The sequence below is a fragment of the Petaurus breviceps genome, unplaced genomic scaffold (genome assembly GCF_028583685.1).
Source record: "Petaurus breviceps papuanus isolate PSGF00001 unplaced genomic scaffold, PetGlider_PUasm1.0 90769, whole genome shotgun sequence".
NCBI lineage: Eukaryota > Metazoa > Chordata > Mammalia > Diprotodontia > Petauridae > Petaurus > Petaurus breviceps.
In genome coordinates this window covers 14,189,433-14,214,352 of record NW_027187341.1, presented here as the reverse complement: position 1 = coordinate 14,214,352, position 24,920 = coordinate 14,189,433, and the positions used below count along the sequence as shown (strand labels likewise).

The 24,920-nt window shown below is 39.2% G+C and overlaps 1 protein-coding gene across 7 annotated transcripts in view; it reads left to right on the top strand.

Annotated features, from left to right (window-relative positions):
• The first annotated feature begins 430 nt into the window (after positions 1-430).
• ENOX1 (ecto-NOX disulfide-thiol exchanger 1) overlaps positions 431-24,920 on the top strand; it is a 726,395-nt gene continuing 701,905 nt past the window's right edge. For 6 of the 7 annotated variants that reach the window (XM_069068688.1, XM_069068694.1, XM_069068693.1 and 3 more), the window contains exon 1: positions 431-795. The gene's annotated coding sequence lies outside the window, so the exon portion shown is untranslated. Of the gene's footprint in view, positions 796-19,138; positions 19,336-24,920 lie in introns of all 7 variants that reach the window. The other variant, XM_069068690.1, reaches the window with a different exon arrangement.

The window sequence follows — 24,920 nt, the reverse complement described above, 5'->3', positions numbered from 1 at the left end:
AAGCTGGAGTAGTCAGAGGCTGTAATGAGAGGGAGACGTCGGCTGGGAGGGGGGGAGGTTAGTGGGGTTCCTCCCCGGCAGGCAGCGAGCAAACCGCTCCCGCCTCGGCCACCGCTGCTGCAGCACCGGTGGGCACTCTGGCTGCTCCGCTCCGGGGGCTGGCGCTTCTCCTCCTCCTCCACCCAGCAGCTCTGCCAGGCGAGACACTCCTCCTTCCCTCCCCCCGCCCCCCATCCCCAGCCTTCCACGGGTTGACGGCTTTCCTAGAGGGAAGAATTTTACCTCGGTCCCTGAGAGCATCTCTCTCTCCTCTCTTTCTCCCTCTCTCTTTCATTCTCCCACCTCCCCCTTCCTCGCGGTGACTCTCCCCATCCCCCCTCCCCCCAGCGCTCCCCAGCTCGCGCGCGCTCACACACATACACACGCACACGCACACACACTCACCCACACTCGCCCAGCGGCACGCATACGTTCGGGATCCGGAGCTGCTGTTTCTCGAGCTCCCCTAAGCTGGTCCCACTCTGGCCGCCGCGGCTGCTACTCGCCCAGGCTTCCAGCCGCCACGGGGCGTCCTCCGTCTGCAGCAGCGGCAGCAGGAGCAGCAGCGGCAGCGACAGCGGCCCCGGGAGCAGCAGCGGCGGCGGAGGCAGCCTCGGGCTTGGCTCGCTTCTCTCTGCCCGGGACAAGGGGGGGACAAGACCCGGAGGGAAAGCGAAGCGGAGCAGCCCCGCCGCGCCGCCCCGCACCGCCCCGCACCAGGAGGACCGCCTCCGTGCCCCCGCCCGGCGGCCGCAGGTAGGGAGCTCCCAGGTCCGCAGCATCTACGAGCCAGGATCCCCCCACCCGGGTCCATCCCCAGCGCCGGGGCATGGATTCGGAGGCTGGCGAGAGAAGGTGTTGGGGTAGGGGTGGTGGTGGGGTGAGGCCGGGGGTGGACGAGCAGGCAGAGGAGGGGAGGGGGTTTCTGGGCTCCCCGAGAGCCCCCCACCCCTTTCACTTTTGCCAACCCTTCCCAACATCTGCTCAAGGCTGGGGGAGCTTCTTTGCGTCCGGGGCGGGCGCTCCTCGCCTCCTTCCCCGCTGCGCTCGGGACCCCGCGGCTGCCCCGCCGCCCCCAGCCCTGGCTCCCTCTCGGGGCTCCCGCCCTCTCCCCTGGCCAGTTTCCTTTAGGGCGAAGAGGTCTCAGTTCCAGCGGGCGACTGGCGGACAAAGTTTCCTGGGCATTAGCTGGAGGAGAGCTTGTATTGTTAGACACCAATGCCCCCTCCCGGCTCCCGCCCAGGATCTCTAGGCCCCTTGGACTGCGCTCCGGTTCCCGTCCCGTTCCTTCTGACGGGAGCGCTGCACCTTCAGAGCCCGCGGCCCGGGGAGGCATTGGGCTGGCCGGGGGCAGCACCGCGCCCAGGGCTCAGGGCGGGCACCTGGGCAGCCACTGGGCCACCTCTCCGGACAACACGTGCAAGCCTCCCACGGCCCGGGTCCCTCCCGGACCACCTCTCCATCCTCCTCCCTACACGGCCACCACCACCCCATAGGTCGGACTCCCGGGGCTCCCGCTTCCTGATTGGCTGAAGGCGCAAACCCTCCCCTTCCCAGTGTGTGGGGGTGGTGGTGACTGTGGAGTGTTGTGGTTGTCTTTGACAGGAGCGCACATGGGGGAATGAAGGGGGGGGGGGTGTTAGCGGGTGGGGGAACTTGCCCCGGCCCAGTCCTGTCTCATTCCCACCCCCTACATTTTCTTTTCTCTAGTCTCTTCACCTCCTTGCTGAATACTAACCCCCCCCCCCCAACCCCGGTGAAATATGTAAACAGTTGGGTTGCATTTCCTAGTTATTATTTTTACAACCGGAGACAGTTTCTTGAAAGGAGGATAGGAGAACCAGTGGGAGAGTGGGTGGAAGAGAGACCTGAGTATCAAACTGGGGTAGTGACTAGTGGATGCTACAGACCTGGGATGGTTAGTATGATAATTTCAAAAAGAGAATAACAAAGGGAATGTCCCAGGATTCTGAAGAGGGTGGAAAAAAGGGAATTGGAGATGTATTTATGTGCCCTGGTTGTAGTCTCTTCTCATCTCCAAGAGTATGTTGTGGAACATAGGAAGCTAAGAGGGATTGGATCAATCTCATTGGGTGGAGTAGAGGAGAAAAAAATAAGGGAGGTCATTCCTGAAGTATTACAGGTGAAGAAGACAATGTCAGCGACTTTGTGAATTAAAGGTATTGTAGTGGCCTTAAGAAATATTAAGTTCAGTTTTCCCTTTTGTTTTTGCTTCTTTCCCATGATATTACTCCTTGTTGTTTTTTTTTTTAAAGGGAAACTATCCGTTATTGTAAAGTTCTTGTATTTTGGAAATTATTTACTGTGATTTCTTGTCCTATGTACATTTCTGAATGATGACAAAAAGTGATGTGTGAGACTAAGTAAACTGAATCCCCAAAGTCCCTTTTATGTAATTCATAGTAATAAAAGTTACAGTGATTTAGAAAATGATATAAAAGTAACAAATGAAATTTATACAAAACATTGTAAAGATTTATAAAGAGACTAATAAAGACTATAAAACCCTAGGAGGAAAAAGATGCTTGCAACATATACATATAAATGATACTGATTTCATAATTTTCAGGCATGATTCTATAGAACTATTAAGCTTTAATTCCTTGAAGGTGTTTTGATGCTAACCTAATCAGCCTCTGTGCTGTGTATCTGCATCTGAGAATATTGTAATTCTAATCTTTAGACACCTTGTCAATGCACAACAAACCGCAAGTGATACAAGTTAATGTTGACAATTTTATATTGAGTGCACTGTGCTATTTGTAAGCTGGTGAAATATGCAAAAGTAACATACCATGACTGCTATTCCCTAGGGACCCATATCAAAACAAAGTAAGGATCATAGGAGGCTATTCCAGGGAGAACAATTCAATTATTTTTTTTAAATGAATAAATCGTAAGATTCTTGTATATGAAGAGTAGCGAAATTTTTTCAATTTGAATCATAATCTGTATTCACAGTGGGAGAATGTGTAATGTTATATAAAACAACATTAAATTTGTTAGCTGACTCTAGATAATAGAAGCTTTTTCCATTTTTTATTATTTTTATTTAAGGAGACAGGACTGTTTCTTTTCTAACTCCAGAACTGTTTCCAAGGGATAGGACTGAATGTGCTTGACAACTTGGAAATGATCACTGTTATTGAGAAAATAATCTGTGGTGTGCCTTTGTATGTCTAGTGAACTTATGTTCATGCTGAGTTTTCCATGGAATTTAAAATTCTTATTCTAGGCTCATGAACTTTAGATGGGTTTGACAAGGATATGTATATTATTTTACACACACGCATATCTACAATACATACCCTTCTATATGTATATGCTTGATATTTTGGGATGGTCACTCATAGGTAATAGGCATCTAGGGAATTTTTCCCCCCTCTCATTTCTGAGTGTCCAAAAGGTAGTCCTGTGTTAAGCTGTAAAAAACAAAACAAAACACGTTATCACTAATGGAACTGGGCAATAGATCATAGAATCAGACAATAGTATTTTGTTGCCAGGCAACCACCTACTGTGAACAGAAAACAAAACGGTGGCAGCTGCTTCTACATCATGATAGTCATACTGTAGCTCAAGTACTGAAACCCTCCAAATGAGGCAGATTTACCAAGTAATTTGTCTAGAGTCAAATGGGTTCTGTTTTCATCATTTCCTAAAGGAAGAGTTTAAGGAATTCTAACTGGAATGATATTGTTATATGTTAATGAATGGAATCTTTCTTATTCCCCTTGTTTACAAGATAGGCCTGCTACAAACTCAAAACAAGAAGCAGAATTGATGAGAATCCTTACATTCCCATCACTTGTAATATTAATATGGTGCAAACACAGATTTTATATTATACCCAGGTGTTCCTAGACCCTTATGAGGACTCGCTTTATGCTTCATTAATCCTAGAATTATGTAATGTTAGACTTAAAATGGACCTTTAGACGATTCCCATCTGTTTAACAAATGTGGAAACTGAGGCCTCTGGTGGTTTACAGACTTGTCAGAGATTCATATTGCTAATTTGGTGGTGGACTCCCTAGTTTTCTATTCTGGGGTTGCTATGAATAGAATAGACTTTCTCCTTACTTTGTTGAATTCAAGTGAAAGCAGAGAAACCACAAACATTCATTTGACCCTCAAATTTCTGTGTCTCATTTACATAAGCTCCTGCCTAGGGTTTTCTGGCAATCAGAATTAGATTATCATAAGGAACCTTGTATTGGCTTCCTTAGAATATAAACTCCTTGAGGTCAGGCACTGTATTTTGCTTACTTATATTTCTATTCCAAGTGCTTAATTAGCACTGTACCTAGCATGTAGTAAGCACTTAATAAATGCTTCGTCCATTTATCTATGAAATGAAACTTAGTTTTTGGCATTGAGATGTATTTTAGCCTTAAATGTACTGTGTTTTTAACTCCGATTTCCAAAAACTTTAAAACTGAAATGTTGTTATCCAGGAGGCTGGGAAACTTTCTCTTCATTTTTATAAATATTTACAGCTTTTTACAGTCTTTAGCACCTATCATTTGGGGTGTAGATGCTAACTGTGATAAGGAGGAGATTTGTATTTATCATCTATGAATGGCAGCAAGAGCTCTAAGCATAATAACTTAAATCACACTTGTTCAATTCTTCCCATTATGAAATATAAAACAAATAGTATTCATATGATTAACTGAGATTTTTATCTAATAAAGCACATGAAGGTCACATGGTGTGATAGGAAGCATATTGAATTTGAAGTCAGAGGATCTGGGTTCAAGGCTTTGACAGTCCACTTGGGTCTTAATTTCCATATTTATAAAATCGAGGAGTTCTGCTATAATTTCTAAGGATTCTCTGACTTGTAGATCTGCAGTTTTGACTTTTGCAGGTGAATATATGGAGTTTGTTATGTTTTTTGTTCTCTTTGCCAAAGTTGTCTTCTGAAAGTTTTTTTTTTCTTATGTAAAGTTAAAAGTGAGCACTTTTAGAGGTGCTAATAGCTTATGCGATTTCTCAAAAATCTAATGATAAAGAGTCTATCTTTGGGCAAGAGACCTAACCTCTCAAAGCCTCTATTTCTTCATCTATCAATTGGAATAATAATACCCATCAGTACTTGTCTCACTGGGCTATTATAAGACTTAAGAGAGATGATAGAAAGCGCTTCACTGACCTTAAAGTGTCATGTAAATTACAGCTGTCTATGATCATTTGGGTGGCAGACCAGTTGTGGATCATCAGGTTTAGGGTTGAAGGGGATCTTAGACATTATGTAATGTCTCTTTCTCAACAAATGGGGAAACAGGCCCAGAGAGAGTCACACAGATTCTAAGTGGCAGAGCTAGGATTCCAGCAGAGGTCTTCCAACTTCAAATCCAGAGTTTCTTTCACTCTACTACATATACATTATTAAGCCTTTAACTTTGGAAATAGATTAGCCCTTGGAACAATTTAAAGGAACCAGTATTCCATCATTTATTATTTAAACTAAAGGTAGGCTTTACTCTAATACTACTACTCTTACATTCAATAAAAATTTTGTAGAAGAATGGGCAGAGAAACAATGTAGCGATGTGCCATATTGCTTTTCACTGAGCTGTTTTCACCTGCAAAGCCTGCACTCTGACGCTTTATAGGGGTGAACAAATTGATTTACAGCATGTTTTACCTAGTTTTAGAAGCCTGCTATTAACTTGTTGTAGCTAGAAGGATCTTCAAGGAGAAAATTTAGCAGATTTCAGGCCAATTTTACTGATTTTTTTGGGGGGGGAAACCTTTTTATTCCCAAAGTACTTATGGTTTGTCTTGGGCAAGTGTTTGCTTTCTATCTTCTTTAGTGGACATACATACAGAGTCACACATTTTGACATCACTCCTTTTCTCATGGTTTGTTTCCCTTGGAAAATAAACCATCAGTGGATTGGCATTTGCATATAAGAAAGCTATATAGAGTTCAACAGAGTGGAAGGAGGATTGGCCTCAGGAAGATGAGAGTTCAAATTCCACCTCTGATGCAGGGGATCCTGGACAAGTCTCTTAAACTGTCTGTGTCCCTAGCAATGCTCCAAGATGACAAATCTCAGAGCAGTTACTGATCAGTCATATTCTCGTCTCATTAAATCATAGGATGGAAAAAAAATTGTCACACACACAAAAGAAAAAACCCACCATTTTCAGAGAAAGTAAAGAGAGACCCTAGTGACTTTTAAAGTATGATATAGTTATGTTTTAAATCCCCCAAGCCAGCTTCTGATTTTTGTAGTCTATAAACCCTCACCCACACAGTTATGGTTGCTTAAAAAAAAAGAAAACAGGATTGTCAAATTTCTTAACCTTTATACCACCTAAGAGGGACAAATTCCTGCTGTTCTTAATTTTGTACCTACATAGCTATGAATTAAGGTCTGTGATCTATCTTTTAATTTCTAGGACAGGCTGAGGTAGTATTTGCTTGGAGGGACATAAGAAAATAATGCTGGATATAAGGAACAAATAAGAACAAATAGCTAGCACTTATGTCATGCCTTAAAGATTTGCAAACCACCTACAAATATTATTTCATTTGATCCTTACAACAACCTTGGGAAAAGTAGGTATTATTATTATCCCTACTTTAATGGGGTTAAATGACTTGCCAAGAGTCACATTGCTGTTAAATGTCTAAAGCAGGATTTGAACTCAGGTCTTCTTGACTTCTGGTCTGGGATTCTACCCTTTGTGCTACCTAAGTGGAATTACACAGCTGGAAGTACAAAGGAAGGATTAAATTGAATTATTCTATGGCCAAATTTTCTACCACTCTACCAAATAGTCCCCATCTCTGTTTGTCTCTATATATTCACATGCACACACATAAAAAATTATATATATACATACACACATGTATGTATACACACACATAATTTTGCATATACATATATATGATGTATACATATACACACCTATCTATGCAAATACACATATAGACATGTATACATATATAATTATGCATATATGTTATGTTTTCAAAAGGGAAAATAGGAAATTACTGTGATATTTATCATCTGTGTAAATACTATAAATAATTATTAGGACATCTGGAGAGAAAGTTCATTGTGTTTCTTTTTTTGTCTCAGTTAATTTTGGGGGAAAATGGCAGCTCTAGCTAGTAATATTTTAGAATATACTTCCTTTCTGCCATTGTAGAAACAGCTATAGAAGGATATTGATCTCTCCCAAACACAGCCATCTAAAGTATAAAATAGCTATTTAATAACCCCTCAGCAGCATAACAAAGGTTATGGCAGTAAGTCCACCAAAATACTTTAGTTGGAGCTGGAGGGTGAAGTTTGCTAGACCCAATGTAATTATCCAAACTGGAATATGGCCAAGGCATTGTGGTTAATATCCCAGACAGTAGGAGAAAAGTCGTGGATAAAACTTTTAGTGACCATAAGGGAACCATGCCTTTATATCTTTCTTGTAAGAATACAGGAACTTTTGTAGCAAAAGAGTCCTTACCCCAAAGGAATAGGGCATGGACTGATCAGCCCTATCTCCATAACTACACAACTTTTCAATGGAATGTTATCACTCAAGAAATAATAATCCCCAGAGATGAATGTTGCCGAAATAAGAATTTTTGTTTTATCTCATGGCACCTCCGATGATGAGTAACACAAAATACAAGTAAGGGAGTGGGAAAGCCCCAACTAGATCTCCCTAAGAGAGCGATGCTGACAGATGCACTCCTGTGGTGATGACTGGACGGAGCACTTGGAGGTGAAAGGCCTTGTTCCCAGGACTTACTCCTTGGCAGAATTTTGGGGTAGATAAAATTTGGGTGTCTTCTCCTACCTCTGCTTTCTGAAATCTTCCTAGACATTTTTTCCTCCTGTTCTTGGCACACAGCTTTGGTTCCCATTCTTTTAGGGCATTCCTGATAGTTGCCAACTCACTTTTGCTGAGATGTTGGTCAACTTGGCCTTACGGTGTTACCTTTTCCAGGGGCATTTGTATTTTGCTTCTTGCTCATTTTTTTCCCCCTATTCCATGGCTTTTAAAAATGAGCTCTCCTCCTGGGGCACAGGAGACAGTGTCCCAAGTTTTTTGTGCTAAGAGCCAGGGGTCTGGTTACTGGCTTTGTGCACTGGGACCTCAGGTGCTGGTGGCTCACTCACTGCCCTGGGGTAACCCAGCTTAGTTAGGCCTGTTGTTGCCTGGTTTCCAGGGCTGGCAACTTGCCTTCTGCACTGAGGCTAGAGGCCTCACAGCTGTTCTACTGCGCCACTGTCCTGCTTAGTCAGGATGGAGGGGCCTCAGTTGCAGATCTGTGCTGTGCTAAGAGCCTCCTGCTATCTTGCCTGGATACCATCTGGGCTGGGCTGCACTCCCCTTTCACCCAAGTGAGACAGACCTTTCCTGAAGTTCTTCTAAATTATGTTAAGCTGGAAAATTGTTTCACTCTGTCCTTTTGTGGGTTCTGTCCCTCCAGAAACCAGTTAGAGGCTGGATTTAATGTTTCTGCAGGATGGAGCCAAGATGGTGGAGTAAAAGCAGGAACTAACTTGAGCTTGTCCCCAGTTACCTCCAATACCTGTGAAAAATGGCTAAACAAATTTTAGAGCTACAGAACCCACAAAATGACAGAATGAAATGAATCTCCAGCTGAAGTCTGCCTGGCAGGTCGACAGGATTTAATGTTTCTGAGAGAAACTGGGGAGAGCTCAGGCAACTTCCTGGCTTTCCTCTGACATCTTGGTCTACCTTCTGGCATTTGTATTTTGATAAGAAACTCCCTAAGAGCCTGGCTTGGTGGCATAATTCTGAGTTGCAGTGGGCTAGGCTGATCAGATGTCCTCACTGAGCCCAGAATCAATGTGTTGAGACCCCAGAGAAAGTTCAGGCAGGCTGTCAAAGGAATGGAGAATTGGCCCAAGTTGGAAATGGACCAAATCAAAGCTCCCATATCAACCAGTGGTGAGATTGGGCATCGAGTAGTTAATGCACTTCCTAGATGAGGGAGTCCCAGTCTAGCAAGCAAAGAAGGAAGGAATGTGCACATGTGTGCACACACAGAAGGAAAGAAGAAAGGAAGGAGGGATGAAATACAAAAGAATGAAACTCACTATGACCTAAAGGAATAAGTACTAAATAGTGGAATTTCATTAGACCAGGTAGAAAGAGTTAGGGAAGGAAGTTGACGCGTTAACCAGTACCTGCCTACTTGCAAGGCTCATATTATCCTCATTTTTCAGAAAGATAAAACAAGGTACAGGATTAATATTTTGCAGTAGTAAGTAACTTAGAACCTTTATTGTTCAAACTAAAAAAGAGTTGTAGAATTTCACTTATAATCAGACAAGTAGTCAGATAACACCATTCCACAGAACTGTGTGTTATGCTACAGCTTGTAATCAGTATTTGCTAAGTTCATGATATTTGCCAGAATGTCTAGAGTTAAATAGAACAATTCTGGGCATAAATAAAAGCAGGAAGAAAGACAAATCAAAGGATATAAATTATTCACAGCCAAATGATTAAGGAAGGAAAGTAATATTTTATAAGAAAGATTTGAATATACTAATAGAGTTTTGGCGCAGGGTGCCTAAGACACACATGGCCACTGTGTGAGGAATAAATCATTACTAGCCAAATGGAGGTTTTAAAAGCCATTTTCCTCAGTTTGCTGGACTTTGTACAGTAGCATTTCTTGGCATAATTCTTTGACACAGTGTAATGGGAATGTAAATTTTTAAGATCTTCCCTGCCCCTAGGCTAAAGTGCACCTGGAGCCTGGGCTGGGAGGCTTGTTTTTCAGTAGATACTTCTTGATTGGCCAGTGAGTCAATAAGGTTGTTACATTCTCTGAGCCAGGAGAAGGCTATATAAGCCCTGATGTGTAGCTTTGTTTTGGGGCTCACTTTGAGAAGTGTTCTGTGATTTGATCTGGATTCTGGGAAGCAGTTGTTGAGAGCCCTCCCTGGGCTTTGAAAAACCCAGATGTTGAAACCCAGATGTTGATTTGGTATGGATGTAATGGTTGGACAGTTTGAAATCTGTCTACTTGATCTGTTTCTCTGACTTGATAATTCTGTCTGTATACTCTGAAGTTTGGGGTGCTGACCTCTTTCCCCTGAACTAGGTAAACGATACATATTTGACTGATTAAAGTAAGCTTGTTAACCCATTTTGAGTTACTTTCCTTTATCAAAGCAGATCCAAGAACCTGTGGTGGCAGCAACCCTGAGGATGCTTGGGGTGCTTGCTGCTACACACAGCTAGAAGAATCAGGAATAGATTTGCAAAGTGAAGTAAGAAGAAAAATTTTTAAAAATCATTAGAAAAGCTTAGAATAGTTAAATAAAGGAGAAACTGAAGGCTTTGGAAACAGAGTAATAGAGTCAGGTTTTATTGTTGCATGTAAGAATATTAAAAGTTGGCCCCTTTTCTATTGCTGAAGATTTCTATAATCAAAGTAAGAGGAGTCTGCTGTGCACAGAGAGACTTTAGCAGAAATGGAATGATGGTGAACAGGAAAAAGTGAGCTAACTGTAACCCCCAAGAGTTTGTGAGGCTTAATTAGAAAGAAAGGAAGAACAAAGAGTTAGATTCTTGGGGAACTAAGATTTTGAGACAGGAAGAAATAACTGAAAAGTGTGTAAGATGGTCAGGAGATAAACTCTAGCCAGAAACATGATGCTGTGGAAAAGAAGAAAGAATGTAATTAGAGGCCTTAAAATTTGTGTTTAGTGCGTTTACCAGAGCCTATGAGCTTAATTTAATATTTGTGTTATAGTTTTTACTTTAGTGGTGGGAAAAATTGTAAATATACTAACAGGTATTTCACATAAAAATCTTTTTTAAAAGTAAAAAATACACTTCTTAATTTTTTTTTTCTCTTTGAGAAACAGAGTTATTTCAGGAATCTTGTTTGTATAGGGTTTGGACTTGATGACCTCCGAAGCTTCTTTGGAACTCTTAAAATTTTTGATTCAGTAATAGAAATTAACATGTATAGACAGGCTTAATTGGGCCTGAAGGAAAAAGAATAAACCAGATGTTTAACCAACTTTCTTCCCACCTCCCTCCCTCCTTTCTTTCTTTTCCTGCCTCCTTTCCTTTCTCCCTCTCTTCCTTTTTTCCTCTCTTCCTTTCTCCCTCCCTTCTTTCCTTCTTTCTGTTTTTAGGTTAAAGGTTATCAGACAGAGGGAAAGATAAGATATCTCAACAATGAAATAATCTCTGATGTATTCTGATATGAACTCAATAAATGTTAGTAGTCAGAGCTTTTTATACAGGTCCCATGGAAAAGGACATTTACTGTTCGCCTTGATACTCCCTATTCCTGTAGTAATTGAAGGAGGAAATATGTTATAATCAGAAAAAGGCTAGATTTGAAGCCTGAGGGTCTAAGTTCAAATCTGATTTAAATATTTAATACCTGTGTGACTCTGAGAAAGCTGTATTATCTCACCTTCATTTGTAAAATGAAAAGGTTGTAATTATGCCCTTTTACCATCACATCCCTACCCCATCCAACCTTAGAATAAGAAATACACAAATATCCTCTAATCTACTTAACATCCCTCACTGAAGATCAGCAGACTTTTCTTTTTTATGGACATCCTGTATTTCCTTCTCTCCTTCAATGAGAATAGAAATTATACATTTTTTTTATTACCCATATCCCAATATCAGAAGTATATCCCTTTTAATAACCTCGTAATTTTCTAAGGGTTACTCTTTCTTTATCCAGGTACAAATGACACTTCTGGAAGTCTTTCCCAAATGATCATCACATTCCCTTCCGTCTTTGTTTTTCTGGCCCAGAGCCCTAGATCAATTGTTTTCCCACCCCCACATCTGGTTTCTTAGTTCTGCTAACAATCCAGGGGGTGTTTTTGGTTCCCATTTCTGTGCCAGAAATCCTTGTGGTCATACTAACTTTTGGTTTTATAGCTCACTTTTTATTTTTAAAATGTTATTGACTCATTTATGTATTTTGTTTTTACATTACAAACATTTCCAGATAACCCTCACACAGTGAGACTTCTCCTGTAACAAAATAAAACAGTTAAGCAAGACTCACAATATAGTAATCTCATTCAAAGGTGAATGAAGCATTCCATATCGGTAGTACCCAAACCTCTTTAATTTTTTTTTAGCAGAAATCTGTTTTTTCCTTTTCCAATCTATTGAATAAAAGCAAATTCCTGTAATAAATATGCATAGCCAAATCAAACAAATTCTTTCGTTAACTGTATACAAAAAACAAATATATAGTTATATATAACAGATATTTAGTATATAACATATGCTATATGTAGTAATATGGCAGCTAGGTGGTGCAGTGTAAAGAGTGCTGGCTCTGGAGTCAGGAAGATTCATCTTCCTACATTCACATCCTACCTCAGACACTTCTTAGCTGTGTGACCCAGGGCAAGCTCACTTAACTATGTTTGCCTCAATTTCCTCATCTGTAAAATGAACTGGAGAAGGAAATGGCAAATCACTTCAGTGTCTTTGCCAAGAAAATTCCAAAGGGGTCATGAAGAATCAGACACGAATGAAAAAGGACTAAATAATAGCAGTAATATATAGCATATTTGGAGACATATAACAAGTATATCTTGTTATATAAATATAGTTGTAATATCTGTTAATGTGTATATATACCTATGTGTATGCACACATGTGTGTCTACATGTATGTTGTAGGTTGTGTTCCATAGGACATTAGTTCTGACGTACTGCACATTTCTGCCTATGATTTGTCTTAGTACAAGGGTGCTGAGTCACCTGGTCTCTTGCAGATGTCGCATCTGTAGAAGAGAAACTAAGAGAGATGCCACTGAGATTGTCTTGGGACAGTGAGGAAGCTGCTTCTTGTTATCTTTCTGTGAAAGCATATGAAGGTGGAGCTCTAGCAGAATTACAGCTAGGGAGAAGTTTTTTTTTTTTCATGAAGATCATAGGTGGTTTTTGTTTCAAGGATCATGGGGCTCACCTCTACTGCCTCTGGTGGCAGAGAAGAGAGAGACTAGCTTGGCTTGCTCCTCTCTTGCCTAAGACCCCAGCCTCAACCTAGAGGGGAGGGAGAGGAGCAATAGCCTCATGGCCACCTAGGTTTGAGACAGGCACAAAGGAATGGACAAGCAACTTCTTTCATTCCCTGCTCTTCAGTCTCCATTGGTCTCTTATGCTCCCATGGGCTAAATACCATTAGAGGTAGCCCTCACTTAAGATGTTCCAAAAGGTACCTGAACAATGAAGTCACAGGTTTAGTAGAAATCCAGAGATTCCACTAGAAGTATTCATCATGTTATATATGATACATGTGGAGGTATTCATAAAATAAACAGGTAAATCAACACTAGCTCTATAGCTCTATGGCTGAAAAAAAAAGGTATAGGTAGGTGAAACTTTTAGTGAGTTTTGAAAATGAGACCTTCTACCGTGTTTCCCCGATAATAAGACACTGTCTTATTATTTTTTTGGACAGAAAAACACCAGAGGGCTTATTTTCAGGGGAGGGCTTATTTTAATGAACATTGACAGCAATTTTAATAAACAGGTAAATGTGAACAAAAAAATGTACCTTTATTCAATAATGAATTCAATAAAGAACAGGATGACGTGCTCACTGCTGCAGCTCTGATTGGATGCAGCTCGGAGCGCGGCGTGCGTTTCACGGGGGGGTGACGGTGCATACAGAGGGTACTGTAATGTAGCATGTAGCTCAGGGGATCACCTTCACTACAGTAGCAATCTCTATAGGGCTTATTTTCGGGGGAGGGCTTATTTTTGAGGAATCTTACACAGTAAGGGGAGGGCTTATTTTTGGGGGAGGGCTTATTTTTGAGGAATCTTACACAGTAAGGGGAGGGCTTATTTTCGGGATAGGTCTTATTATCGGGGAAACACGGTAATACCAGTAATAAATGTGTCCACGGTCTCAATGCTTGCTCTGGCAGTGGAATCAGGGTGGGGGTGAGGGGAGAACTATGTGTAGATGAGTCAGCATTTTTATAGGTGGATAGATATTTTTAATTTGTTTTTAAAACCTGATTTGTAAGGCTGCTTGTACCATGCCTTCCATAATGATGAAAGAATTGTGGGTGCCAGGCAGGAAGATCATGGATTAGGCAGCACTGTGTGAGCTGACAATGGAAAAGAAATAAGCTTCTTTTAAATGGGCATAAGCTTTGAAGGCAAGTAATTAAGACACACTTCAACCTCATGGACAAATTAGGGTTCTAGTTAATACAAGGAAAAGATTGGAAAAAATAAATCACTTGCACACATATAATCACTTAGGAACAGTTTGTTTAGTAACAAAACACCAATTATCCTTTCTCTTTATGTGAGTTCCTCCTCTATTTCCTTTTTTTTCTTTATCTCTGGGGACTGATTGAGTTCAAGGTCCCTCTCTCTCTCTCTCTCTCTCTCTCTCTCTCTCTCTCTCTCTCTCTTTTTAAAGGTAGTACTATATTCTCCTTTGAGAAAGTAGTGTCCATGTTAAAGCAGCTAATGGTTCTTTGTGACATCCTGCCCAGAAGGCTGGTCTTTTGCCCATTTCAATTGAATGCTTCTGTGAAGATGAAGACTACATTTCTTTCCTTATTACTCAGTAATGTGTTGTGGCACAGAGAGTAGAGTTTAAAATAGAAATTTCCCAGGCATTAGAAGCAGTTCCATCAGGAGATGGAGAATGATATAGGAGTGCTTTGCTATTATATCTGGTAAAATAGCGTGTAAACTAATGGGAAATAACCCCTTTTTATATGGATGCCATATAATGCATTATCACTAAGATGTTTATATTTTCCCCATACGGTCATAAATGGTAAAATGCTGACATCCATATTTTCGGTCTTATCCATACACTAATGCCAAAGTGACTCCAGATGCTGAAGGAGAGATGTGTAATTTGGAAGAAAGAGAAAAATCTGGGTATCACATATAATCAACTGTTTGATTATCCATAAGTATTCACCTTGTGAATGACTTGTGTACTCTCCCATTCCACTACTTAACTTTATCAACCAGGGCCATACAGCTAGGGCCAAGTTGGAATTGTAATGGAGCCCATCCCACGGTGGTTCCATGTGTGAATGAATGTGTATGTGAGTGGTTGTGTATGGGAAGATATACAAAGATACATTTATTCCAGAGCCAAATAGAAATGATTTTTGGAGATTATCATTTTTGAGACTATCTTTAGTTCTGGATTATTTTGCTATTCCCCTTATCCTCTCTGACAGTGTGGTTATGTGAGGGTTAATATATTAATGGTAGCCCTGGTTTATTAATAATGACATTAACATGAATTACACTATAACTATATTACTATAATTTCCTGTGGCACTACTGAGTTATTGCAGGAAATGAGCTTTTAAAGCAAACCATTTTGCAGTAACTTTGTAATTATTCTATATGTATATGCACATCCTGCCTTCTTTAAAAAAATTGTGTCCACATAACATATCTGACAATAAAAGCCTGGTTGTAGACTCTTTAGAGGGAAGACCGGGACAGTTACTGTGAAGGAAATCACCCATTGTTGTGTCAATAAATAGGTCATGATTTTATCTTTTGTTCATATATTGTATTTGTTTCTTTATATGCTCATATAACATAATTTTAAAAATACCTTTAAGGAAGTAATTTCTAAACTGAGACAGTTTGGGAACTGCCTTGAAAGTGGTAGATACTTCTGGCAAATAGATCTTGTTTTGAACCTTGCTTGAGTTGGTTGTTGACAAAAATTATTTCTTTTGAGAACTTGTATGTGCATGGGAGAATCCCAGTTGGAGGGGAGCTTTTAAGGCAGCATTTTGCTCTACTGAATCAAAATGACTTTTTATAGACAACACACAATCAACACAGCAATATCTTGTATAGTCTATGTCATTCAGTCAATTGTGTGACTGTAAATCAATCAAGCAAGATGTGGTCTGCCTGCTTGTTTCTTTCTCACATTAGTCATCAAGGATTCCCTCAATGGGCAAGCAAATTATTTTCTTACAGTTTTTGTATAGACAAGAAGGTAGGCATATGGGGTCAGAAGGTACCGATATTTTCTCATCACTTATTTTTTTTTTTAAATAACAATAAGGCTTAAGATTTGTTTTAGGCTTTTGACATTTTTTCCTCTATCCTGAGAATAAAATCTTCAGGGTGGAACAGAAATAGGGTTTAAGAAGAAATAAATAAAAGGATTAACAAGCAGCTTTAATAGTCTAGTTTGTGTTAGTGTGAACTTGTAGTAATCCTATCACTTTTTCATTACTTTCTTTAGTAATACTTGTTAGGTATCTTGTATCCTAATCAATTATTCCTCACCACATATTTTCCTTTTCAATTCATCCTTTTTCCAGTTTGCTTTTAAGTTGCTCTAGTAATCGGTAGCAGTGCCTTTACTTTTAATGAAAATCTATCTACCACATTATCAGAGACAAAGAGTTTTCAGATTTGATCCAAAAAAGTTTATTTAATCTTACCCATAACTGCTGAATTTCCTTCAATAATTTATGTCTCTAGCCAGGAATATATTAGCAAAATGAAGTGAAGATTTGAAATAATTCTCTCAAAAAACCAAGAAATAAAATACCATGTAGATGAAATATGGAATGTTCTCATAATGATTCTGTGCAAATAGAGAAGTAGTCGTGTGGGTTAGTAGTCGTTATCTTCTTAGTAATTATTTCATAATAATTACTTTCAACTAGAATAAGACCTATGATATTTTCCCAAGGCTTTTGGATCTTTGAGATTCTTGAGAAATGATTCCTTAATGCCCTCAAAATTGCATATCCTTCAGAATGGACATTTTATATGCATATTTGGTATAATTCAACTGTTTTCCCATTTTTGTTTAGTTCCATTTTCATTTACTTATGCAGTATATCATCGACTGGGATGTTAGAATACAAATGTAGCTGTTCCTCCTCTCTCTTTGATGGAAAAAACCCAGTTTGTCAGCATTTTGTCTGTTTGTTGTCCTTCCAGTTTCATCCTTCAATGCCCTGAGAGTGATCTGGCTTAGTTGGGTCTCTTACTGTAAAAACTTGTTTTTACCTCTACTGCTTCTTGCTTCTTTTGTGGAGGTAATGATACTTTTAATTTCCCAATATTTTCCTTAGCATTTTAAAAATTAGTAGAAGTGCTATACTTATGTTCCCTTGGCTGCCATATCTGTACATGAGGGAAAGAGATTGAGTATATGTTGATTGAGACCATTTTTAGTCTTTTTGCTCTTTTCATCTTGTTGATTGATTTACATCTGTTAAATTTCTATTGGAAATGGTAAAAGTGTCTGTAGATATCTGTTCTTTTATCCATTTCCCCTTTTTTGACCTCAACAGATTCTTTAAGTAGATCAAGCTGGAGTTGCCTCATTTCCCATAGCATATTCTCATTTTTATTCTTTCCTTCAATTTAGCATTAATCTTGGTCTTTGTTCTAACAGGTAAGTGTTTTGAATGAACAAAGACAGCTGTCTCAGCAATGACTCCTATATTGGTAATGAGTCTTTTTTTTGTCATTTAAATGATATTATTTGGTGATTATTATATTCAGCAACACCAGATTATCTTCTTGAGGAAAATATTCAGAATATATAGACTTACTTTTTTAAGCCTTTTGTCTTTATCATTTTTTTTTGTTCCTGATTTATGATTTCATATTTTCCAACATATTTTCCCTGTTCTTTACTTTGAAGCATCAACTACTAACATATGCTTTGATTTAATCTGGAGAGTTTTTATTATGTTTGTCATAAAATATCTTACATCTTTATCCTAAGTATAGATGTTGGCCTATAAGTTGTAATTTTATTCAGTGATTTTTTCCCCCAAATGTTCATTATGAGTTCTGCCATTCAAACCGCCCAAGTGCCGTGAAATGATAGCACTTTTTGCCTTTGAACATTCCATAAGACCAACTTTGCTCAATGTATTTGCCTTTCCAAATGGAGAACCTATGTATCATCCTTCCCTTTAGCTGCACCTTTATTTTGTATCTTGGTTTCAGTTGTAGAAAGGATATTGAGATTAATACAACGATCACTTTTACTAGTACTGTGTTTACTTATTGGTTACTGGACAAAGAAGTATCTCATATTCAGAATTGTTATTTAGTCATTGAGTCGTGTCCAACTCTTTGTGATCCCATGGATCATACTATCCATGGGGCTTTCTTGGCAAAGACACTGGAATGGTTTGCTATTTCCTTCTCTAAACATTCAGAATACCAACGGCTAAGTTTATACTTATAGATGATGTGGGAATCTGAATGTTCGTTTTCAGTGTTCTTTTTTTTTCTCGCTTTTTGGAGGGCAATTGGGGTTAAGTGACTTGTTCAAGGTCACATGGCCAGTAAGTGTGTCAAGTGTCTGAGGCTGGATTTGAACTCCGGTCCTCCTGACTCCAGGGCCGGTGCTCTATTCACTGCACCACGTAGCCACCCCCATTTTCAGTGTTCTGCACAGGACCTAGAACAATTTTGTGCTTTCCTTGGGTTTGTGGTGTGGATCAATAGGTCTACTATATTCTTATCTTGTTATTTTGTTGTTGGTCATCTAGAAGCTTAGCCTTGGTACAAAAGGCTCAGAGGTCTCTGGGAGAACTCCTATTTCTAGACAGAATAATGAAAGGCATATGTCCTTTACTTGTCCTATTTCTGATAATCCATTATCTATTAATATTTCAGTTTTCCAAAGAATTATCTGGAAGTTTCCAGAAGGTTTGCTGGGCCCCAGAACTTTGCCTTTGAATATTTCCATTATTTACATGACCAGTTCTATAGATTCATTGATATGTTCTATATCTTCCATGTACCTCCCATCATTTGATTCTCCTCATTGCATCATTTGATTATTTTAAAGAAAAAAAATTTTGCTTTGCTCAACTATTTTGAGAAATTTTTATTGTACACATCTTTTTGGACTTCCTGCATTAAGTCTCTCATGGCCACATGAGTGAAGGATTTTATTGCCCTTTCATTTCAAAGAGAGCCGGTGGTAATTTTTTTCTACAATATTTTGCTATGGTCAAAGAATGTATTACCAATTTGCCAGCACACTGGTAAAGAACCTTTCTCATTTTTTCTAGGTTAGTCCTTGGGAAGTCGATGTGATCTGTTTCTAGGACCAAATTTGAAGATTTTCCAGCAAGTTATAACTTGCCAAATTTTATAGTGATTTGGCATAGTCTTTGAGAACCAAGGGTCAGCACTATGCAATGATGAAGCTTTGGAATGGAACTTTGTATAGGTGAACTCATTTTTACCTTTATAGTAATTTTGTGAGGTAAGAATTACATATATTATTATCATCCAATTTACAGATGAGGTATCTGAAATTCATAGTGACTTGCTTAAGATTTTATTATCATTCAGGGGCAATGCCAATATTAGAACCAATAGGCCTACTCTCATTACAATGCTTTTTTCTGCTATACTGTGCTGCTGGAAATATGTTGTTTGTGTCTTGCACCCTATTTTTCTTTTTAAAATAAAATTTATTGATCTTTTGTTTTTATATCTCCTAAAGTTTCCCCAGCATCCATCTTTCTTTGCCCTTCTTGAAAATGATGCCATACAATGAAGAATATTTTTTAAAAGAAAAAGCAGTGAAAAAAAATTAATCAGCAAAATTAATCAATACACACAAAAAATTCAATCTTTTACATCCATGGACCTTCTATTTCTTCAAAGGAATGGGGATAAATGGATTGTCTTCTTTTGTCTCTTTTTTAGGCCCATGCTTATTTATTTATTTTTGTAATTTTGCATCATTTATTTTTTATTGTGCTGTTGTTTTTTCCATTTAAATTGTTGTGGTTGTGCATATTGTTTTCTTGACTCTGCATATTGAACTCTGTATCAGTTCATGTAAGTCTTTCCATGCTTCTGTATTCATCATATTTGTCATTCTTACAGCACAGTAATAATCTATTACTTTGTTTCTTATTGTTAGCAGAAAGTGCTACTATAAATATTCTGGAATATAAGGGGACTTTCTTATCAGTTGCCTCCTTGGGGTGTATGCAGGGTAGTGGGTTCTTTGGGTTAAAGGGTACATTGCTTTTCAAAATTATTGTACTAATTCACAATTCCACCAACAATCCATTTAGCACACTACTTTTCTGTTTTTCTGGGGAGTAGAGGGAGATATGGGGGTAAGAAAGGAAACAAACAAATAATAGCAGTGTCCCAAGTTAAAAAAAAAAGGCTGGAATTTTCTTCTGAGTTGTGTTATAATTTTCAACAGGTATTCAAAGATTAAACTATTAAGGATGTATGCCTTGCATCGCCTCCAATACTAAGCCTCTCCTCACCAAACAAAACAAAACAAACAAACAACCCCCCCCAACAAATAAAACCAACAAAACCCAAAAAACACCCACAACAACAAAAAGCAAAACCAAACCCATATAAAGCAAACATCTCCCTTTATCACCAGTTTTTTTTTCACATTTGTAATGAATACTGTATCAAGTCTTCATTTATCTCTCTGAACCAGTTTCTGTCTCAGTCCCCTCCTTTCCTAGCTTTTATTCCAGGAATCTGAAACATTCAAGCATTGTAGAAAAAGGTACACTTTTGGTACACAGCACTGCTACTGCTTTGGAAAAGATAGACAGAGTTCTGACATCTGTTTCTTCATCCAGTGTAAATCCAGGGTTTAAAGTAGCATTCCATAGATTCACCATGGAATTTCATTATAAAACCCTATTTTGAAGGCACAGTTAGCTTTAACATTTTTCCCCCCTTTTTCAGAATGTTTTAGTTTGGAGTTGGTTATGTGGCAAAACCCATCAAGTTCATTCCTCCCCCCCGCAAAAAAAAAGAATGGAGTCCTTTGGTATGTAGCTGTTAATCAAACACTAATTGGAGACAACTTGATAGCAAAACCTGTAGAAACATGTTGGGTTAAGTAAAAAAAGGGAAAGAGAAGAAGAAAGTGCCTTTATCATTTCTCAAAAACCACCAGGATGTGAAGATGGATTAACTGTACCTTTTGTGCTATTGTATCCAGGTGGCCCAGAGGTTATATAAGGAAACAGCTGACGAATTTTAAATACTCCCTACCCCAATACATAGTACCAAAGCAATTCCTAAGCTTTATAAAGAACAATGTCCTGTCTCCCAATGAATGCATGGAACCCAAACAAAAGGGAAGCTATCTCCAACCAGCTTTATGACCTTGGGAAATTCCCTTAAATTTAACAAGCATTTTTTTTTTTTATTAAAGTGCCTAGTAGAGTATGTGTGAGGCATCCGACTAGGTGCTGTATGTGTAAAGACACAAAAGAAATAGTTCCAAAAATGAAACAATTTGTTTTGCCACTGTGTTTCCCCCTCACCCCCCCCCCCTCCAATAAGGGAATTACGTTAGATTATCACTGAGGTTCCTCTGACTTCTAAATTCTATTCTCTGGTGCACTATGAGTAAATGGATTTTTAAAAGCATTTATTAAGTTCATTATGTCTCAAGGCACTTAGCTAAGTGCTGGGGTACAAATAGAAAATTTGAGATGATCAATTCTGAAGGAGCTCACTCTGATTGGGGCAGACAACATAGCAATCAATCAGTAAACATTTATTAATTACCTACTATGTGGCAGATACTGTGATAAGTGCAGAAGGTACAAAAAGAGGCAAAAGATAGTCCCTGTCCTGAAGAAACTTATAGTCTGACGGGGGAGACAGCATGCAAACCAATCTATACAAAACAAGCTATATAGAGAATAAATAGGAAATAATTAAATGAGGGAAACACTAGAATTAAGAGGGATGAGGGAAGGCTCCTTGTAGAGGATGAGATTTTAGTTGGGACTTAAAGGAAGCCAAGGAGGTCAGTAGTCAGAGCAGAAGAGGGAGAGCATTCCAGGTATGAGGGACAGCTAGAGAAAATACTGCAGCTGAGAGATGGTGTCTTGTTCATGGAAGAGCTAGAAGGTCAGTGTCACTGGATTGAAGAGTATTCGATAAGGAGTAAAGTGTAGAAAGATTGGAAAGGTAAGAAGGAGCTATTTTATAAAGGACTTTGAATGCCAAACAGAGCATTTTATATTTGTTCCTAGAGGCAATAGGGAGTCACTGAAATTTACTGAGTAGAGGAAAGACCTGCATTTTAGGAAAATATCAAAGAAAATTTAACTGCAGGGCAGATTGAAAGGCCTGAAGTTCCTAAGGGTGTAGTGGCCAGACACATGGCATGATAGCACCAGGGCTCTGGAAGACTTCAAGAAAGGGGCTGATGTTAAGTCCTGGATTATTTTAGAGTGTAGTGCAGGGGAGCTAATAAGTCTTAGTGGTTCTCCATCTCACCAGAAAGAAGAATTAGAGACTCCTATCTCACTCATAAACAGTCAGGAAGTCTGGATGGGTTGTGGCCATCTGGGTTTGGGGAGAAGGTAAGAAAAGACTAGGTTTTGGGGTGGCTGGCGTTAAAAAAGTGGACGAAGAGGTTACCTTATTCTTAGATAAAGTATTTGAGAAGGTAGGAGTTAAAACAGGGAGCTTGGTAGTTCTGACCTCTTCTTCAGTTTTACATGTTACTTAATAAGTCCATAAAGAACAAAACTGGAATTGGAGAGAAGGAAAGAAGTAGAAAGAACAAGAAATGTAAGGAGTGTGGTCTACTTAAAAGAAATATTAGGAATCTATAGAAAAGATGCCATAATTAAATAGAAATTACAGTTGTTGCAGTTACTCTGATAGTAGAAAAAAATCGATCAACAGTGATGAGAAACCTTCAACATCAAATCACAAGATGTAACTTTAAGTGAACTGGATAATGTAAAATACTTTTGTAGGGAAGAAAAGAGGGGAGGAGGGAGAGGAATATATCCTCCCCGTTATGGTTTGCCCTTCCTAAGGCAGAGTCCTAGGGTGGAGAGGAGCACTGATTTGATACCTGTCTCCAGTTCTGTAGGCACACTGAGGTACCCAAATCTGGCATAAATTTTCTTTCAACACACCCATCACTCCACACATTGCCATGTAGTCACCCCATTGTGCAAAATGAAGAGTAGAGTAGGGTCCTAACTGAGTGGCTGAGTGGTGATTGGTGTGTTCTCATCCTCATGCTCCCTTTACTTGTATTTTTCTGAATCTTTGTCACTTGCTGTTCAATTTCTGAAAAGCAAATAGCTTTGAATCAACATACTATGGAGCTGGTAGTGTGGGGAATCACCAGTCTTAATTATCTTTGCTAGGCATGTGACTTTGGGGGTATTCTCTGGGGGTTCTGTCTCATAGAAGTGAGGAGGAAATATGCTTCATAGGTTAGAAAGTTTATTTGCAGTGGTAGTTTAAATGAGTGTGAGTAGGAATAGTCATATGGAGAAGCAATGAGAAGAGTCCTGGGTTAAGTTTTAGGAGACTTGGTTTCAAATAGGAGGTTCTGCTATTCAATAACTGAATGACCTTACGACAATTATTTCAGCACTCTGGGCTTCAGGTCCCTTTGAGTCCTGTGACTTTCATGAAAACTAGGAAAAGATTTTAAATAATGATTGGCATAATTCAGAGTGTTGTTGTAATGGCAGGTTTTATGCAGAATTTTAATGAATATTACTAAAGCAGAAGAAACTGCCCAGTGATTATGGGGAATAAAATTGAAGAGCTCAAAGTGAGATGTGCAAACATGAAGCCCAAAAAAGTATTGTGTGGACCAAAAGAGACATGTATACGGCATAAGAACAACAGAATTGGTAGGAAATTGCCCTGAAACTCAGGTGTTTTGTAGGCATGAGAAACATGGAAAAGGGCTTAGGCAAGTAAAAAGAGACAGGATTAAATTAGATAGCAGATGTGAAAGTGCTTTGAAGAATTAAAAGCACTATAGAAGCATAATTAATTCTTATGATATTAGATGGGAGCTGGCTGTGAAAGGAAAGCAGATACTCCAGGGCTAGGAGATTTGGCTACAAAGTAGGTAAGGGATGGTACCATTTTAAAAAGTTCTGGAGATGCCGTTTATTTGGAGAGCAGCAGTGGTGTTCCTATTTAGGGTGGAAATGCTAGGAAGGTAGACATCTATTCAATTAGGGAAATATCAGCAGAAATAAAGGAGCAAGAGGGTTGTTTTTGAAAAAAAAAACAAAACACCAATATATAAAAAGCACGATGTTATCAGTATGGTGACTCCTTCTACCAAAGTTGATTGCATACCCGTTTGTCATTTAGTAGTACACAAGTCTTAGAGAGTTGTTGGCCATGGAGAGAAATTATGAGTCATGAAGTCAGTTGATTCACAACCAGATAGTGTCAAAGGCAGAATTGGAATTCTGTCTTTCTGACTCCAAAACCAACACTGTATCCACAATGCCATACTACCTTTATGGAAGTAAAAAACTTAGAAGCAACAGTAAAATTTCAAGCCCATTGTGACATATAAAACAAAACAAATCTGGAAATTTCAAAGCTCATTATGAGGACGGATTTTGTCTATATTGGTCCAAGAGAGAGCTCAGATTGTTTTTTAGGCCTCTTCTGTCTCTTTAATTTACTAATGCCACATAGAAGTGGAGGAAGTGGAAAAATTGAATAGTCCTTGTGGTTCCATTGGATTTGGCAGCAAGTATAGAGAGCAGTGTGGGTTCCTGCTGACAGTGTCTCTACTGTCTGTGTTTTCCTTAGTCTGCCAGTGGGTACCTGGTTAACAGCCATGATAACCAGACTTGTGCTTGTCAAATGTCCAGCTATACATGGCAGACATTGCTTTACTTTAATTACTTCAGTAGACACTGAATCCATCTTTTCCCATTGATGTTTTAATGAGTCGGTTATAGAATATGTGTTTCATTAGTTCCTTAGTCACCTTCATTGGGGACTGATTCATTACCCAATGGCTGTAATAACTGGAAACTTGCTTTTAATGCT